Below are 4940 nucleotides of genomic sequence, written 5' to 3'. Positions count from 1 at the left end.
GGGCCCTATATACAATCGAATAAACACTGCCTGGTCCTTTATCCTCACAATTGTTGTTATGTTTGAGCCCATTGTGGCAGCCACTGTGTCATTTATCTTGTTGAGGACCTTCCTCTTTTTTTCTCCTGCTTTGCATCTTGCTGCAAAGCATGATGTTCTCCAGGGACTGGTCTCTCCTGACAACATGTCCATAATATGTGAGACAAGCCTTGCCATCCTTGCCTCTAAGGAACATTCTGTTTGTATTTCTCTCAAGACACACTTGTTTTGTTATTTTTTGGCAGTACATAGTATTGTCAACATTCTTATTCAATATTCAGAAGTTTTAGTTACTCAAAAAGCTATATTAACTTACACAAAGCAATATATACGTATATACTTAAAGATAAAAAGGGTTAAGCATGAATTATTCAATTTTATTCTTTTTTATTCAATTTTATTTTATTTTAGTTGAGGGATCTGAGAAGACACACTTATTATATCTGCTGATATTCTTCTGAAGCAAAAAAAATCTCTATTTTTCTCTGATTTTTTTCTCTCATTTTGAGATACTTTTAATGTGAAAACATTGGCTTTATTTTTAAGGAAAAACAAATGAACAAGCCTCTCTCCCCAAAAAGGATTTCTATTTGTAGTGACTCAATTTGCATTCAAATGGAATATTTTTGAATCATAATTTTTACTGTACATAATTTAAATAATTGTATCACCATGAAATAGCCTAATTTTAAAGAGACTTTTAAACAAATTCATCTTGGATGAATACAAATAGGTTATCTGTAAATGGACCCACCTGAGCATGAGTTAGATTAAATCCATTACTCTCTTTTTACAGCCATACAAGTTATGATGATAAAATTCCACTTAGATTTCAGTTTCCTTTGCAATTCTAACTTTAAATGCACTGAAAGTAAACTGACAAAAACTTCATCAGGATCTGTCAAAATAGTTTCACTTGATTTCAGTCATTTTAATGATTTCTATTTCAAAATGTATTGGAGTGAATACCACACTAAATTTAGATGTATGCTACTGAATATAACTAAAGAGACTGCAATTAAATATCTGAAGATCATATATTTAACTGATCATTCACTATAATACACATGCCTTAGTTTTATGCTGCCTTATTTATATTTTAATTGATAGATCTTTATAAAATAATGATATTTTAAGATAATTATAGAGAAATTTTGCTCATGCATGTTTTTCAAGTGATTTGCATATTCATTTAAGATGAAATACAGAGGATCTCACTGACAACATCAAGTATCTACATCCATTATAATAAGTATACCTATTTCAAAGAACAATCAAAAAGTGTTTTTGGAGGTAGAGAGTGTAAATTTACATATATATGTAGGCCCCAAAATATTTGTGGAAAAATTCCAGCTTCTTTTAATTGATTTTTTTCCACAAACTTTCTGAAGTGCCCCTCATATTCTTATGAATAATATCCAATAGCAGGTGTGGTTGGAAGGGGCCAGTCCCCATACCACTAATCACGGGTTTGATAGGCACAATTGTACAGTTGAAATAATAAATTTTATATCAAAGTCATAGAGAGAATGAGGGGTAAAAGAGAGATAGAAATAATGGAGTCAGACACATTTCATAGTAGCATGCTCACCTCAGCCCCCCTTGGTGGTCCATGTGGAGATAGGGGGACAGTTAGGAAGGCAAGGGGAAGGGGTCAGGGGAGGAGAGGGAGCTGAAGAGAAGCCAAGGGAGGAGCCTGAGAGAGAGCTCTTTATTGCTAACCCAGGCCTATATATCTTTGGGGGGCGTGCAAGCCCACTAATTACAGGTAGAGACATACATCACAGGAAGGGGTTGCACTATAGTTTATACAGCAATGAGAGGGGGACAATCTAGGGACATACACGCAATAAGTAGTGGAGGGATTGGGGGTATACATATGACAAGAGGGAGGATCCTAGATTCAGGCTGGCAGCCTAACTTTGGATGTCACTGAGCAGGTTTGACCTGGTCTCTGGATCTCCATATAAACCATTATTATTAGGGTGTAAACTCCACCTACAAGAACCAAGCTAATGGTCACCAGCCTTTAGGGAGAAGTAGCACATTTTCCTTAACAGCAGGGAGCGGCCCTACCTGTCTGGCAACTGACTGCCTTCTAAGCATCTGACTTCACACCATATGCTGGCAAAAAACCCCTAATGTTTGGCATGTCTTTGGGGGAGACAAAGCTGGGGAAAAGTCTCTTTATAATCCCATAAGCAGGGAATTATATACGTATGATACATTTTTATTAGGCACTATTGTTAAGTCAGTTCTCCAACTCAGAAGTCCCCTATGTACATACAGTACAACAAAACACTGTCCAGTCCTGTGCCATCTCCAATTTATTTTTATGCTTGGCCTCGTTTTTGCAGCCACGATATGAATCTCATTTTTCTCACCCTTACCCAAACATGATGTTTTTTTCCAAGACCTGATCTCTCCTGACAATATGTTCAAAGTATGTGAGTTAAAGTCTCCCCGTTCTATCTGTTAATGAACATTTTAGCTATATTTCTTCCAAGGTTGGTTTGTTTTTTTCTGGCAGTAAAGTACTTTCAATATTCTTTGTCAATACCAAGTGCAAATATTTCAATTCTCTTCTGTCTTCAATGCCGCTAAGATGTTTTCCGTCCTTACCACCAGTTTTTGATCAACTGCTACCTCTTGACGTTGTTGAATGTTGACCAGTTCTTTGTGGTACACTTACTGTGTGTATTCTTCCTTTATTTTTTGATGTTTGTTTCAATATTTGGCCAATAGAATCCTTCAAAATTCAACTCAAAGCTTGAATTCTTTTCTTCATTTATTTTCAGCTTGAGGTATGCTGAGCATGTTATTCTATTTTAGCAAAGTAATTACAACTCTGCATATTTTAATACTTGCTTTGTGTTTTCAGACAGACTGTGTAGTATCTACCTTCCATCTTCATAGACATGTACATGTTGTTTTTGTTATTGTTGTTGTTAGGTGTCATCAAATCAGTTCCAAGTCACAGTGACTCATATGTCACTGAAGGAAATAGTGACCGGTTCATCATCCTAATAATTGTTCTTTCTTGGAGGTCATTCTTGCAATCACTGTGTCAATCCATCTTGCCAAGGGCCTCACTATTTTTTGCTGTCCTTCTACCAACTAAAAGGTCTTTCTTCAGGGACTGGTCTCTCCTGACAACATGCCCAAAGTAAGTGAGACAAAGTCTCAGGATTCTTGCTTCCAGGAGCATTCTGGCTGTCCTTCCAAGACAGATTTGTTTGTTCTTTGGAAGTCCATGGTACTTTTCAATATTCCTTTCCAGCACCATAATTCAAATGCATCAATTCTTCTTCAATCTTCTTTACTCATTTTCTAAGTTCCACATGCATAAATTATTGTTGCTAGGTGTCACTGAATCAGTTCCAACTGATAGTGACCTTATGTACACTGAATGAAGCATTGCCTAGTCCTGCTGTACCCTGACAATTATTTCCATGTTCAAGCCCATCATTGCAGCCCTTGTGTCAACCCAGCTCCTTGAAGGCTTTCCTCCCTTCCCTGCTCATCTATTTTAACCAAACGTGAGATCAAAGCAAAGCAAAGTGCTTAACAACTTCAACTTTTTTCCCCATTTTTCATGATGTTTATTGATTTAGTTGTGAGGATTTTGTTCTTCTTTACATTGAATTGTAATCCATATTGAAGGCTGCATTCCTTGATCTTTATCAGCAAGTCCTCCACACTCTCACCACCAAGGTTGTATCGTCTACATATCAAAGGCTATTAATAAGACTTCTTCCAATCCTAATGCAACATTTTTCTTCACATAAGCCAGCTTCTTTGATTATGTGCTAAGCATACAGATTGAATAAGCCTGGGGAGAGGATACAACCCTGTCACACAACTTTCTTGACTATCAGCCATGCAGTATTCTCTTGTTCTCTTTGCACAACAGCCTTGATTCATGTGCAACTTCCACACGAACACAATGAAGCATTTTAGAATTCTCATTCTTCTTGTTATCCATCATTTATTATAAACAATACAGTCAAATGCCATGGCATAACCAATAAAACACAGGAAAGATCTTTCTGGTATTCTCTGCTGTTAGCCAACATCCATGTTATATCAGTAATGATATCTTTTGTTCCCCATCCTCTTCTGAATCAGCCTCATCCTCTGGCAGGTCGATCAATGACCTGCTGCAACCCTGGTTGGGTAATTCTCAGCAAAATTTTACTTGCATCTGATATCAATGATATTATTCTAGAGTTTTAGAATTCTATTGGGTTGCCCTTCTTTGGAATATTTACAAATATGGATATTTTCTAGTTACTTGGATAAGTAGCAGTCTTCCAGATTTCCTAGCATATATGAGTGCTTCCAGTACTTCATCAGCTTGAGGAAGAAACTTTTAAATAGGTATTGTATCAATTCCTGAAGCCATGTTTTTGGAGAATGCTTTCACTGCAGCTTGAATTTCTTTCTTCATCCAATTAGTTCTTGCTAATATGCTCCCTCCTGAAATGATAGAAGCCCCACTAATTCTTTTTGATGCAGCCACTCTGTATTTTTTCCACCGTCTTTTAATGTGTCCTGTATAATTCACTATTTTGTCCGAAGAGTTTTTTAATATTGCAACTTGAGGCTTGAATTTTTTCTTGAGTTCTTTCAGTTTAAGATATGCATTGTGTTCTTCCTTTTTGGTTTTCTCGTTCTAGGTTTTTACACATGCATATGAATCAATTGAAGATACCATGGTTTGGGGCAGATACTACTTAGTTCTCAAAGTGACTTTGCTTTTCAACATTTTAAAAGATATCTTGTGAAACAAATTTGTCCAATGTAATTTATCCTTTGATATCTGGGCATTGATTAAAGACCCAATCAAGAAGAAATCCTAGACAACTTCAATCTTTTCTCCATTTATTATGAAGTTACCT

Source organism: Echinops telfairi, unplaced genomic scaffold, assembly GCF_000313985.2.
Source record: "Echinops telfairi isolate 266 unplaced genomic scaffold, ASM31398v2 ScPeMD7_23;HRSCAF=83, whole genome shotgun sequence".
Classification (NCBI taxonomy): Eukaryota; Metazoa; Chordata; class Mammalia; order Afrosoricida; family Tenrecidae; genus Echinops; species Echinops telfairi.
The sequence above is the reverse complement of the archived record's forward strand: the minus strand, read 5'-3'. Positions refer to the sequence as shown.